Source organism: Artemia franciscana, unplaced genomic scaffold (genome assembly GCF_032884065.1).
Source record: "Artemia franciscana unplaced genomic scaffold, ASM3288406v1 Scaffold_1097, whole genome shotgun sequence".
In the NCBI taxonomy this organism is placed as follows: Eukaryota; Metazoa; Arthropoda; class Branchiopoda; order Anostraca; family Artemiidae; genus Artemia; species Artemia franciscana.
In genome coordinates this window covers 85,127-101,376 of record NW_027062740.1, presented here as the reverse complement: position 1 = coordinate 101,376, position 16,250 = coordinate 85,127, and the positions used below count along the sequence as shown (strand labels likewise).

Sequence of the window (16,250 nt, the reverse complement as noted above, 5' to 3'; positions counted from 1 at the left end):
TGCTTAGAACTGACCTTCTACAGGGTATGAGTTTTGACTTTTTCATGAATAATATCTGTATCCTCTTTCCAGTCCTTGGGGGGAGCGGAGATTAGAGGATATTTACAGGAAAATTTTTTACATGGTCTGAAGCCTGTGAAGACAGATTAAGCATTTATGGACGATAATATTAAATTATTCTCAGTTAAATTAGCTCAACTTGACTATGTGCTCTAGAGTAAAATTAATATGTAATAATATAGATAGACTACAAATTATTGTGGCACATAAACAACAAATAAAAAGAAAACCCGATTTCGCCTAAATACGGTACCACACTTACAGGCCTTTAGATAGGCTACACTCTTATGCCTATATACCAAGTTAAAGGCTAAAGAGCTCCTGAATGCAATAGTACTCTATGCTTTAAAACGGTCGTAATAGTCTGTTGAATTATTCGTAAATTCTTCCGGGCATAGTAGTATACTGGATAGAATCTATTTTCAGAACTTAAGGCCTTTTGGTAAAGTATCATTAATACATATCAGTACCTTGGTATCTATTAGTAAAGTCTCCACCAATTTAAGTATTGAAACTGAAAATTCTGTGTTTTCATCAAGTTTTAAAGGGCTTGGGATTAAATGGATTATTCGTAAAAAGATATATAAAAGGATGAAAAAAAGAAAGAAAGAAAGAAACAAGGAAAAGAATTAAGTTGAGGGAACCAGGAGCAAAATGAACTTGAAACTAAGAGCATTGCTGCCCAGTACCTTAACAATAATGTTTCTTGTATTCTTTCGAACTTTACACTTAGGGATGAAAGATAAAAAGAAGAAAGAAAGAAAAACAAGGAAAAGAATTAAGCTTTGGGAACCAAAAGCAAATTGAAATTGAAACTAAGAGCATTGCTTCCCAGTACCTTAACAATAATGTTTCTTGTATTCGTCTCGAACTTTACACTTAGGGATGAAAGAGAAAAAAAAGAAAAAAAAGGAAAAGAATTAAGCTGTGGGAACCAAAAGCAAATTGAAATTGAAACTAAGAGCATTGCTGCCCAGTACCTTAACAATAATGTTTCTTGTATTCGTCTCGAACTTTACACTTAGGGATGAAAGAAAAAAAGAAAAAAAAAAGAAAAGAATTAAGCTGTGGGAACCAAAAGCAAATTGAAATTGAAACTAAGAGCATTGCTGCCAAGTACCTTAACAGTAATGTATTCGTCTCGAACTTTACACTTAGGGATGAAAGAGAAAAAGAAGAAAGAAAGAAAAACAAGGAAAAGAATTAAGCTTTGGGAACCAAAAGCAAATTGAAATTGAAACTAAGAGCATTGCTTCCCAGTACCTTAACAATAATGTTTCTTGTATTCGTCTCGAACTTTACACTTAGGGATGAAAGAGAAAAAAAAGAAAAAAAGAAAAAAAAGGAAAAGAATTAAGCTGTGGGAACCAAAAGCAAATTGAAATTGAAACTAAGAGCATTGCTTCCCAGTACCTTAACAATAATGTTTCTTGTATTCGTCTCGAACTTTACACTTAGGGATGAAAGAAAAAAAGAAAAAAAAAGAAAAGAATTAAGCTGTGGGAACCAAAAGCAAATTGAAATTGAAACTAAGAGCATTGCTGCCAAGTACCTTAACAGTAATGTTTCTTGTATTCGTCTCGAACTTTACACTTAGGGATGAAAGAGAAAAAAAAGAAAAAAAGAAAAAAACGGAAAAGAATTAAGCTGTGGGAACCAAAAGCAAATTGAAATTGAAACTAAGAGCATTGCTGCCCAGTACCTTAACAATAATGTTTCTTGTATTCGTCTCGAACTTTACACTTAGGGATGAAAGAAAAAAAAAGAAAGAAAAAAAGGAAAAGAATTAAGTTGTGGGAACCAATAGCAAATTGAAATTGAAACTAAGAGTATTCCTGCCCAGTATCTTAACAATAATGTTTCTTGTATTCGTCTCGAACTTTACGCTTAAGGATGAAAGAAAAAAAAGAAAGGAAGAAAAAAGGGAAAATAATTAAGTTGTGGGAACCAAAAGCAAATTGAAGCTGAAACTAAGAATATTGCTGCCCAGTATCTTAACAATAATCTTTCTTGTACTCGTCTTGTCCTTTAGACTTGATCTTTGGCACTAAGGGCAACTTGCTAATTACTATGTCCAAAAATGACCAATCCATTTCCGGCATACAAGCTTTAGTCACACTTTATAGTTACTGCATCGTCGCAATTTCATGGATTCTCATTGATCAAAATTAATGTGGAGGTTTTCTCCTCCACAATAACTTACTCTTTACGCTAAAGTATTTTTATTAATTTCAACTATTCATGCTACGGCCTTTGTGACTCAGTGGTTATTCTTAAAGATTTGGGACAAAATTCAAGCTTTATTGTAAAGAGAGAGGTATTGACGAAGAGGCGAACCCCTTCATAGATGTAAAAAAATACACTAATATAGAAGTTCGTTACGCAAGTTAATTCGTATGGTACTTATGTTTATTACTAACAAAAACGCTCTAACAACAAAAAGCCTAGTTGCTTTTTTTAAGCAACCAAAAATTGTAGGGTAACTAGGCCTCCTCCCCCACCCCTTCTCTTATCAAAATCGTCCGATCAAAACTATGAGAAAGCCATTTAGGAAAAAAAAAATAACGTACAAATTTTGTTTTAATTATTCATGTGCAGAGAGCCATGATCAAAACATGCATTAATTCAAAAACCTTCAGAAATTAAATTAAAAAATCAAGTTTTTTTAACTGCTAGCAAGGAGTGACATTAAAACTTAAAACGAACAGAAATTATTCCATACATGAAAGGGGCTGTCCGCTCTTCAACGCTTCGCTCTTTACGCTAAAGTTCTTTTTATTTTTGTTGTGACAAAAGATTGTGTCTTCATTAGAGTTGTGACAAAGAGTCAAACTTTAGGGTAATAGGATGGTGAAAATAATATTGTGTCAATGCTGGAAAAGTTTCTGGTTCTCTCTAGATGAAGAGTAGCTTGCGTTAAGCATTGAAAACTGTTAAGCATTGAAAAGCATTGACCAAACTATTGGTACAGCTGAACGCAACTGAACGCAGATGTTTGGCTTTATAACTTAAATATTGCATCAAAATTTAAAGAGATATTCCGTCTTCCTATGGCTTTGTTATGTTATAAATAACTTTTCTGAAAAAAGAATGACTAGAAAAATGATGAAATTTTTCACACATATATCTTAGAATCACGAGTCTAATTTCTCTTTTGGCACTCATGAATTAGGATGACGTCATTTTAAGTCTTATTTTTAGCCATGAATCCATTTTAAGTTGTTTATGTATCATATCACTACAAAGAGTATAACGTCACTCTTGGTCTAAATATCATAGTAGTACGATAGGCTTGACGTCATTTTCACAATATATATATGGTGATTTTTATAGATTTCTATTAGTTATTCACAAGGAACTATAAAATGAGTTGGTTTAAAATAATTTCCTTCGGGGTCATTGGGACCACCACTGCATTCATTGGAATGCTCGTGAAGTGGAGGATTGAAAGTCACAGAGAATATGAAAAGGGTATAAGTTTGCGTGGGGTGAAGTCGATAGAATATATAAAAGGGCTCACCTATCATCCTAGGAAGAATAGTGAAATCAATCCGCTCAATGAGGCTCAGAATGCTGATGCTCCAACCTCAAAGAAGCATGTTGAAATTAAAAAAGAAATTGAAGTTGATGTTTGCATTGTGACAGACAAAAACGAAGATAATGACACATTTAGCAAGATCTGTGGAAGCATAATTCCTGCGGAAGAAGAAACCATTGAAGCTGAGGACTGTCGTGACGTAAGACTGTCATCTGCAAATGTTGACAGTGACAAACAAGAAGTGTTCATAAATTGTATTGAAAAAACCATAATAGTTGAAGTAGAGTCTAATGCCAGTATTAACAATGTCAAATTGAAAATAGAACTTCAGTTGGGAATACCCAAGGATGATATACTTCTAGTTTTTGATGGCAAACAGCTTGATAATGATGAAAAAATATCGGATTCTAATTGCCGAGATATTCTTTTGATCGATACGACATGCTTTCATACTCCATACTATGATATATTATGCTATAATTATTTTGATGACATTATTACGTCGTACAAGAATAATAAGCAACTATGGCACAGGCATATGAAAATAGCAGACTCGACTAAAGCTGACTGTATAATCACTGAACACGGTGAAGTTTTTCTAAGAAAAGGAGACCTGATTGAGTTTGACCACTACTTGAATTATTCTGAGTGGGTCATTTATATTGGAAACATGCAAGTGGTTTATGTTAACTCAAGCAAGAATGACACAGTAATGATAGGAAATGTACAAGAAGTGAGGGGGAACAGAAGATGGAGGATAAATAATTCTTTGGATGATGTTTTTCCTGCCTTTCATGAGGATCAAATTGTTACAAGAGCTAAGAAAAAGCTGGATGTCAAAAATCCAAATTTACGATCGTTTAATACATTGGAATTAAATAATCCCTTGATGGCGATCTTGACTTCTCTTGACCTTGATCATTTCAATGCTTCAAGGTACTCAGAAAGCGAGTTATTCTGCCACTTGATAAGAAATGGTCAGCCTATTAGTTCTCAAGTACTAATTTTTAACAGAAAATTGAACGTATTAGTCTATGGAAGTATAGCATTTTCCTTAATTGTTTATGATATTGTCAACGAAAATCTAATATTTTCTATATTTCGTAACATTTCCCGCAGCTTGCTTTTGGCTTATTACTCTTATGCGTAAATACAAAACAAACTATTCAAACACATTTATCGATATTTCTGTGTTAGTGAGCATATTCGTAGTGTTGTCTTGTTTAGACCTGAATTAATTACGTAAAAAATAATATCTGGGGAGCATCCATGGCGAAGATATACACCAGCATACTATAATCGACTCATTCTGGCTGCACAAGTACTCCAAATGGTAAAGCTTTCTAAAAAAAAGGAGACCTGATTGAGTTTGATTCTATGTATATTATTTTCCGTGGATCATTAGCATGGGATATTTGCAAGTGGCCTATGTTCAACCAGACAAGAATAGCGCAGTGATGATAGGAAATCTATATGAAGTGTAAAGGGAAACAGAAAATGGATGGTAAATAAATATCACCATGAGGTTTATTCTGCCTTTCATGAGGATTCAATTGTTCAAATAGCTATGGAAGAGTTGGAAAAAAAATGAAAATTCATGTTTGGGGTGTATCCACCGTTTAATCGCACTTAATCTTGAAAAGGACACTTATTTTGTCTTTGATAAGGATTCAATTGTTCAAGAGTTCTGGAAGAGTTGGGAAATTTTTTTTTGAAAATTCATGTTTGAGGTGTATCCACCGTTTGATCACAATTAAACTTGAAAAGGACATTTATTTTGCCTTTCATGAGGATTCAATTGTTCAAAGAGCTATGAAAGACTTGTAAAAAAATTGAGAATTCATGTTTGGGGTGTATCCACCGTTTAATCGCACTTAATCTTGAAAAGGACACTTATTTTGTCTTTGATAAGGATTCAATTTTTCAAGAGTTCTGGAAGAGTTGGGAAATTTTTTTTTGAAAATTCATGTTTGAGGTGTATCCACCGTTTGATCACAATTAAACTTGAAAAGGACATTTATTTTGCCTTTCATGAGGATTCAATTGTTCAAAGAGCTATGAAAGACTTGTAAAAAAATTGAGAATTCATGTTTGGGGTGTATCCACCGTTTAATCGCACTTAATCTTGAAAAGGACACTTATTTTGTCTTTGATAAGGATTCAATTGTTCAAGAGTTCTGGAAGAGTTGGGAAATTTTTTTTTGAAAATTCATGTTTGAGGTGTATCCACCGTTTGATCACAATTAAACTTGAAAAGGACATTTATTTTGCCTTTCATGAGGATTCAATTGTTCAAAGAGCTATGAAAGACTTGTAAAAAAATTGAGAATTCATGTTTGGGGTGTATCCACCGTTTAATCGCACTTAATCTTGAAAAGGACACTTATTTTGTCTTTGATAAGGATTCAATTGTTCAAGAGTTCTGGAAGAGTTGGGAAATTTTTTTTTGAAAATTCATGTTTGAGGTGTATCCACCGTTTGATCACAATTAAACTTGAAAAGGACATTTATTTTGCCTTTCATGAGGATTCAATTGTTCAAAGAGCTATGAAAGACTTGTAAAAAAATTGAGAATTCATGTTTGGGGTGTATCCACCGTTTAATCGCACTTAATCTTGAAAAGGACACTTATTTTGTCTTTGATAAGGATTCAATTTTTCAAGAGTTCTGGAAGAGTTGGGAAATTTTTTTTTGAAAATTCTTGTTTGAGGTGTATCCACCGTTTGATCACAATTAAACTTGAAAAGGACATTTATTTTGCCTTTCATGAGGATTCAATTGTTCAAAGAGCTATGAAAGACTTGTAAAAAAATTGAGAATTCATGTTTGGGGTGTATCCACCGTTTAATCGCACTTAATCTTGAAAAGGACACTTATTTTGTCTTTGATAAGGATTCAATTGTTCAAGAGTTCTGGAAGAGTTGGGAAATTTTTTTTTGAAAATTCATGTTTGAGGTGTATCCACCGTTTGATCACAATTAAACTTGAAAAGGACATTTATTTTGCCTTTCATGAGGATTCAATTGTTCAAAGAGCTATGAAAGACTTGTAAAAAAATTGAGAATTCATGTTTGGGGTGTATCCACCGTTTAATCGCACTTAATCTTGAAAAGGACACTTATTTTGTCTTTGATAAGGATTCAATTGTTCAAGAGTTCTGGAAGAGTTGGGAAATTTTTTTTTGAAAATTCATGTTTGAGGTGTATCCACCGTTTGATCACAATTAAACTTGAAAAGGACATTTATTTTGCCTTTCATGAGGATTCAATTGTTCAAAGAGCTATGAAAGACTTGTAAAAAAATTGAGAATTCATGTTTGGGGTGTATCCACCGTTTAATCGCACTTAATCTTGAAAAGGACACTTATTTTGTCTTTGATAAGGATTCAATTGTTCAAGAGTTCTGGAAGAGTTGGGAAATTTTTTTTTGAAAATTCATGTTTGAGGTGTATCCACCGTTTGATCACAATTAAACTTGAAAAGGACATTTATTTTGCCTTTCATGAGGATTCAATTGTTCAAAGAGCTATGAAAGACTTGTAAAAAAATTGAGAATTCATGTTTGGGGTGTATCCACCGTTTAATCGCACTTAATCTTGAAAAGGACACTTATTTTGTCTTTGATAAGGATTCAATTTTTCAAGAGTTCTGGAAGAGTTGGGAAATTTTTTTTTGAAAATTCTTGTTTGAGGTGTATCCACCGTTTGATCACAATTAAACTTGAAAAGGACATTTATTTTGCCTTTCATGAGGATTCAATTGTTCAAAGAGCTCTGGAAGACATGGGTAAAAAAAAATCCAAAATTCATGTTTGGGTTGTATACACCGATCAATCAATCTTAATCTTGAAAAGGACACTTTGGGGTGCATCCACCGTTTGACCAGTCTTAATTTTGAAAAGGACAATTATTCTGACTTTCATGAGGATTCAATTGTTCAAAGAGCTCTGGAAGAGTTGGGTAAAAAAATCCAACTAAATGGGGGAAAAGCCGACTAAATGGGGGCGAGGTAATTACTTTATTTTAGTAATTACTGAAGTAATTTTGTTATTTTCTTTATGCCTTGAGGTCAATTAATAAGAGTTCCAAGGGTCAAAACCTGCTCAAGTGTGTCAAACAATGATGTTTGCGACCAGCGTAAAAACATGTCTGAATTACATTGAATAAAGAGTCTCATATCCAAATTCTGAATAAAGAGGCCCTTATAATACCATCTTGACATCCTTCAAAAATTTTACCCCATGTCAAATAACTTAACGTTAAGGTAAAATAACTTAACGTAAATACAACTTAACGTAATTGTGAACAGACTCGAAAAGTGAAGTTAGGTTGATCTAACTAAATATACAAAAATATTATGAAAATGTAATCCTTTAATTACAAAATTATGGAAACTACAACAGAAAATTAAAGATAGCATGCCGCCATAGGGGAAGAGGTCTTAGCTCTTCCCCCTTGACCTCGCCCCAAATGTCATTGGAAACGGTCGGTATTTAAAATAATAGCTCTGAGACATGATATCCGTCTAAATATCAAATTTCACTAAGATAATTATCCGTTTGTAAATTAACCCAACACCTAGTTGGTGGGGCGCTTCGCGCCCCTCAACCCCCCCCTCCACGCGTGTAAGTCGTTACGTGCCATATTAGCTACGCGCCATTGTAGTTGTGTCCCTGTGTCCCACCTTTGAACAGATATATATATAAATATATGTATATATAAATATATATATATATCTATATATATATATAAATAAGTTGTCTGTCTGTGTGTCTGTTTGTCAGGTGGCGTCATGTTTCTGTGTCGACTGACGTCATGAAGTTAGTTGTCGTCATTTTTGCTATGACGGTGACGTCATTAAAGATATTTAATCATGAAGTTAGTTGTCGTCATTTTTGCTATGACGGTGACGTCATTAAAGATATTTAAGACATATATGTTCACGTAGAAATCTATTAATGTTTAAGTTTAAAATGACTGATGAACTTACAATGGCAAAAGCCGATGAAGATGCTCAAAGAGTCTATGCCAAAAAAACTTGCTGCTGATAGTCAGAAAAGAAAGCGTGCCGAGGAATCAAAAGAAAAGCAAGGAAAACTTGAGGCTGATAGAGAAAGAAAGAACAACAAGCGTGCCGAGGAACTACCAGAGCAACGCGAAAGCAGACTTGCTGCTAAAAGAGAAAGTGAAAAAAGAAGGCGTGCCGAGGAATCACAAGAACAGCAAGAAATCAGGCTTGCTGCTGATAGAGAAAGTAAGAAAAGAAAGCGTGCCGAGGAATCACAAGAACAGCAAGAAATCAGGCTTGCTGCTGATAGAGAAAGTAAGAAAGGAAAGCGTGCCGAGGAATCACAGAAAATCCAGATCAATTTATGTCTACTTTCAAAGTAAAAGCGCAGATTTATCATAGATCAGGGTCCCTTCTACCATTCTCAGGCGAGAATCAAATTTTTACAATTGTACTTCATCAGTGATAGAAATTCTGAATTGAATGCACGTTGCTAAATTTCTCCCAACGTTGAAAGGACAATCGTTTCCCAATTGCAACATCTTTTCCACGAAAATAATAATTTAATGCGTCTGTTCAAAACAGCTGTCGATTTGATGCCTACTGATACGCATAAAATTGTTATTTCCGCTGACAAAACGCCTCCTGGCCAACATGTGCGTAGATACAATGCTTAAACTATCGGCGAAGTGGCAATCGTTATGGTCGGTGATCAGTTTTTACCTCGAGATATTATTCTTCATAAGCGAAACGCTCAGTTGTTAAGAATTGCTGAAACTCATCGATGCTACGATGCCCTACAATATCCTATCATTTTTTGGGATGGAGCCGACGGTTATCACTTTAATATTAAATTGATGAATCCAGCCACTAATAAAGAAATGAATAAGAAATGCAGTGCAATGCATTATTATTCCTATAGACTAATGATTCGGCAGGATGAAGAAAATTATATTTTAAAATGCCGTGAATTGTTTCACCAATTTGTCGTTGATATGTATGCTAAAATTGAATCAGAACGTTTGCTATATATCCGCCTGAATCAGACCAAGCTCCGCTCTGAACAATACGAAATCTTTTGGGCAAATTTATCATAAAGCAGGGTCCCTTCTACCATTCTCAGGCGAGAATCATAAATTTTTACAATTGTACTTCATCAGTGATAGAAATTCTGAATTGAATGCACGTTGCGAAATTTCTCCCAACGTTGAAAGGACAATCGTTTCCCAATGCAACATCTTTTCCACGAAAATAATAATTTAGTGCGTCTGTTCAAAACAGCCATCGATATGTTGCCTACTGATACGCATAAAATTGTTATTTCCGCTGACAAAACGCCTCCTGGCCAACATGTGCGTAGATACAATGCTCCAACTATCGACGAAGTGGCAATCGTTATGGTCGGTGATCAGTTTTTACCTCGAGATATTATTCTTCATAAGCGGAACGCTCAGTTGTTAAGAATTGCTGAATTTCATCGATGCTACGATGCCCTACAATATCCTATCATTTTTTGGGATGGAGCCGACGGCTATCACTTTAATATTAAATTGATGAATCCAGCCACTAACAAAGATAAGAAATGCAGTTCAATGCATTATTATTCCTATAGACTAATGATTCGGCAGGATGAAGAAAATTATATTTTAAAATGCCGTGAATTGTTTCACCAATTCGTCGTGGATATGTATGCTAAAATTGAATCAGAACGTTTGCTATATATCCGCCTGAATCAGACCAAGCTCCGCTCTGAACAATACATTCATTTGCGAGATGCAGTTATAAATGACGGTAATACCACAAACGTTGGAAGATTAACAATTTTACCTTCGTCATATGCTGGCAGTCCCCGTCATATGCTCAAGATGCTATTGCGTATGTTCGTCTCTATGGTCGTCCAGATTTATTTATTACATTTACATGTAATCAATCTTGGGACGAGATACTGCAGCTTTTACTTCAAGGACAATCGGCGGTTCATAGGCATGACATTACGGCACGTGTCTTCCGGCAAAAGTTGAAATCACTGATAAACTACATTGTAAAACATGAAGTGTTTGGGTCAGTGCGATGCTGGATGTACTCAGTGGAATGGCAAAAACGAGGTTTGCCACACGCACATATACTAATCTGGCTACATAAAAAAATTACTTCGAACGAAATTGATGATGTGATTTCCGCTGAAATACCTGATAAAAATGTCGATAAGGGGTTACATGATATTATTGTAAAAAATATGATACATGGACCTTGCGGTGCACTGAACAAAAATTCACCATGCATGGCCAAAGGAAGGTGCACAAAGCAATATCCTCGACTTTTAGTATCAAACACAATTACTGGCAATGATGGTTACCCACAATATAGAAGAAGATCTACTGAAGATGGCGGTAAAACAGCAATAATAAAGAAGCGTAACGGTACCACCATCGAAGTAGATAACCAGTGGGTTGTTCCATATTCCCCATTATTACCAAAAACATTTAATGCACACATAAACGTTGAATACTGTAACTCCGTAAAGGCAATCAAATACATATGTAAATACGTCAACAAAGGCAGTGACATGGCAGTTTTTGGCTTGCAGCCCGAAATCAAAGATTTCGATGAAATCGTACAATATCAGGCTGGAAGATACATAAGCAGTAATGAAGCTGTTTGGCGAATTCTTTCATTTCCGATACATGAACGTAGTCCAGCTGTTGTTCACTTAGCGGTACATTTACAGAATGGTCAACGTGTTTATTTCACGGAAACCAACGTGCAACAAAGAGTCCTGAATCCACCGGATACAACATTAACAGCTTTTTTTTCGCTTTGCAAAAATGATTCTTTGGCAAAAAACTGCTGTTTACTGAAGTGCCTTCGTATTACACGTGGAATACTAAAAATAAAGTATTTGAACGTCGAAAACAGGGTAAGTCAGTCGACGGCCAACCTACCATCTTCAAAGATACCACGATAGGAAGACTCTACACCGTTCACCCCAATCAACATGAATGCTTCTTTCTACACCTGCTTTTGGTGAATGTACCCGGTCCGACATCCTTTGAGTATTTGAGGACTCTAAATGGTACTATACATGACACTTACCGTAGTGCATGCCAAGCTCTGAATTTATTGGAGAATGACCAACGCTGGGATAACTGCATCAATGACGCGTGCGAAACATCAACCCCAAGTCAAATTCGTGCATTGTTTGGCATCATTTTAACAACTTGCTCTCCATCAGCTCCTACAGAGTTATGGGAAAAATATAAGTCAAAAATGTCCGAAGATATACTCCATCGAAAACAGTTAGAGACGTCAGATATGGCTTTTGATTTTACATCAGAAATTTATAACTACACTTTAGTTGTTATAGAAGATTTGTGCGTAAGTATGGCAAACAAACCTCTTCAGGATTTGGGAATGCCTTCACCTAACCGTATCGCTGCTGTTTGGACATGTGTAGAATTGGATCGTGAACAAAGTTACAGTACGAGTGATCTATTGTCGTATGTACAAAATAACATTTCCAAGTTAACGTCGGAACAAAAAGACATTTATGATACGATAATGCATTGTGTCGATAACAACGTTGGAGAAATTTTCTTTTTGGATGCGCCAGGAGGTACTGGTAAAACGTTTGTGATAAAACTGATTCTGGCATCAATTCGATCAAAAAATGATATAGCGTTGGCAATTGCGTCGTCCGAAATAGCCGCAACATTGCTGCCTGGTGGAAGAACTGCTCATTCCGCTTTGAAATTGCCCCTGAACTTGCATTCTACAGAAACTCCCACGTGCAATATTTCCAAATCATCTGGGATGGGTAAAGTATTGCAGCAATGCAAGCTTATTATTTGGGATGAGTGCACAATGGCACACAAAAAATCGCTCGAGGCTCTGGATCAATGCTTGAAAGATTTGCGAGGGAAGTCGAAACCCTTTGGCAGCACCTTAATATTGCTTGCGGGAGATTTTAGGCAAACATTACCTATAATACCTAGATCAACTCCTGCAGACGAAATGAATGCTTGCCTGAAAAATTCTAATTTATGGGCACACGTAAAAACATTAAAATTAACTACAAATATGCGTGTCCCATTGCAAAACGATGACTCTGGTCAAACATTTTCAGATCAATTGCTGGCAATGGGAAACGGAAAGCTCCCAGTAGACTCAATTTCAGGACGTATACAACTACCTGCTGATTTCTGTAATTTAGTGACGTCCAAAAATGAATTGATTGAAAAAGTATTTCCGAATATTCTAAAAAATTATAAAAATAATAAATGGCTAAGTGAAAGAGCGATTCTCGCACCCAAAAATATAGACGTCCACGAAATCAACAATATTGTTTTGACCAAGATTCGAGACCAGGCAGTCCTTTACAAGTCAGTCGACACAGTTTTGGAACCAAATGAAGCGGTTAATTATCCATCTGAATTTTTAAATTCCATAGATCCTTCAGGGTTTCCACCACACGTGCTACAACTAAAAATAGGCGTACCAATAATACTTTTAAGAAATATCAACCCACCAAAGCTTTGCAATGGCACGCGACATGCCGTAAAAAAAAACAATGGAAAACCTAATAGAGGCCACAATCTTGACAGGGCCTTATGAGGGTGAGGCTGTTCTTATTCCTCGCATTCCCATGACTCCAACGGATCTGCTTTTTCAGTTTAAAAGATTGCAATTCCCAATTCGATTAGCATTTGCAACCACCATCAACAAAGCTCAAGGGCAATCACTAGAAAAATGCGGTATAGATCTTAATACAGATTGCTTTACCAATGTACAATTGTATGTTGCATCTTTGAGGGTCGGTAAACCTGACAATCTATTTATACGCACAGACAATGGGACAGCGAAGACTGTTGTATATTCACAAGTTTTACGTAGTTAATTTGTATTGTATCTATCTATCTATCTATCTATATAAAAACGAGTTGTGTGTATGCATGTTTGTTTGTTTGTAAAAAGATCGTTTGCATATGACGTAATTATTAGTACATACGGCTTTGTATATGGACAGACAATGGGAAAGCCGAGAATGTTGTATATTCGCAATTTTTACGTAATTTGAAACACATATATAAATCTATCTATATTCACAGGTGGGACACAGGGACACAACTACAATGGCGCGTAACTAATATGGCGCGTAACGACTTACGCGCGCGGGGGGGCTTGGGGGGCGCGAAGCGCCCCACCAACTAGGTGTTGGGTTGGGGCGAAGCGCCACCCCAACAGCTAGTCTATATATATAAAAATAAGTTGTCTGTCTGTCTGTGGATCAGGTGACGTCATGTTTCTGTGTCGGCTGACGTCATGAAATTACAAACCGGGACATCGGGACACAAATGACGACCGGGACACCGCCACATAGGGAATATAAATGACGACCGGGACACTCAAAGAGAAAGCGACCGGGACACAAGGAATGTTCGATTAGCAATCACCATCAACAAAGCACCGGGACACAAATGACGACCGGGACACAGGGAGTATAAATGACGACCAGGACATAAGTAAAAAAAAAACTAAAAAAGCTAAAAAAAAGGTAAAAACTACAAAAAAACTAAAAAGAAAAAAAAACTAAAAACTTATAAAAAAAACTAAAAAAGCTAAAAAACTAAAAAAAAATAAAAAGGAAAAAAAAGGAAAAAAATGAAAAATAAAGGAGGAAAACAAAACTAAAAAAAAATAAAAAGAAAAAAAAGAAAAAAGTAAAAACCAAAAAAAAAACTAAAACGACAAAAAGGGGAAAAATACAAAAATTTATTTCATCATATACCATTTCAAAAACGAATGTATATACAGACCGGGACACTGGGATACAAATGACGACCGGGACACAGGGAATATAAATGACGACCGGGACACAACTACAACGGGGACGCCGGGGGGCAAAGGGGGATATATAAATGACGACGGGGACACAGGGAATGTTTGATTAGCAATCACCATCAACAAAGCTCAAGGGCAATCATTAGAATCATAAGGTATAACTAAAAAAACTAAAAAAAGGTAAAAAACTAAAAACTAAAAAAAAAAAAAAACAATTCAAAAACGAATGTATATACAGACCGGGACACCGGGACACAAATGACGACCGGGACACCGGGACACAAGGAATATAAATGACGCACGGGACACTCATAGAGAAATCACAGACTGGGACACCGGGACACAAATGACGACCGGGACACATGGAATATAAATGACGACCGGGACACAGGGACACAACTACAACGGGGACGCCGGGGGGCACAGGGGGATATATAAATGACGACGGTGACACAGGGAATCGTCGATTAGCAATCACCATCAACAAAGCTCAAGGGCAATCATTAGAATTATGAGGTATAGATCTGAATACGGATTGTTTTCCCATGGACCATTATATGTTGTATGTTCAAGAGTCGGTAAACCTGACAATCTATTTATATGCACAGACAATGGGACAGCAAAGAATGTTGTATATTCGCAAGTTTTACGTAGTTAAAAACATATATATATATATATATATATATATATATATATATATATATATATATATATATATATATATATATATATATATATATATATATATATATATATATATATATATATATATATATATATATATATAAGTTGTTTGTGGGTTATGTCTGTCTGTCGAGTGACGTCGTGTTTGTCCGCATATGACGTCTAAATTATTTCACACTAATACAAAAGAAGAAAAAAACTAAAAAAGGTAAAAACTACAAAAAAAAACTGAAAAAACTAAAAAAAGGCAAAAAATGCAAAAAAAAAAACTAAAAACTAAAAAAGACAAAACTAAAAAAAGGAAAAAACTGAATATATATATATATATATATATATATATATATATATATATATATATATATATATATATATATATATATATATAAATAAGTTGTTTGTGGGTTATGTCTGTCTGTCGAGTGACGTCGTGTTTGTCCGCATATGACGTCTGAATTATTTCACACTAATACAAAAGAAGAAAAAACTAAAAAAGGTAAAAACTACAAAAAAAACTAAAAAGAAAAAAAATAACAGCACAGAGGGTCTGACTTCCATATAAATGTTTTGCTCAAAACCTATTTTTGCAGGGAATGAGTTTTGGATTGAAAGACACAGCAGTATACACATTTTTACTAAGTGGTTAAAAAAAAAGATCTATTTATCTTACTTATGTTTTTTGTCTTATGATTCTGTCTAAAATATGTTGGAAATGGGAATTGATTCATGCTTGTTTTGATTATAGCCAGTTTTCATGTCGTTTTTATTCCAAACACTAAGGAAAGTGAATGTAGGGCATGCATTATTATGGCAATTTAGGAGTTCCTGTTTATAAGATTGGGCGAGATTCTTTATCCATGTAGCATGTATGCTATTGTAGCTATTTGTAGCCTTAGCTTTAATTTGTTGTATCGAATTATCTAGTTCATGAATTGAGAATGAGCAGGTTATATATTTTGAGTCTGGGCGAGGCTGGTATATAGGATTTATTGAGATTTGGGGGTGGTGAGCTGTTATTACTTGATGTTAGCTTATTTGAGAAGAGTTAAATGTTATTACTTGATGTTAGCTTATTTGAGAAAAGAGTGGCAAATAAGTTTACCTTTTCATTGTCATTATAATAATGG

The 16,250-nt window shown here is 35.1% G+C and overlaps 1 protein-coding gene across 1 annotated transcript in view; it reads left to right on the top strand.

Annotated features, from left to right (window-relative positions):
* LOC136042324 (transmembrane 9 superfamily member 2-like) overlaps positions 1-16,250 on the top strand; it is an 83,214-nt gene that overhangs the window by 50,879 nt on the left and 16,085 nt on the right. The gene's annotated exons all lie outside the window — the stretch shown is intronic.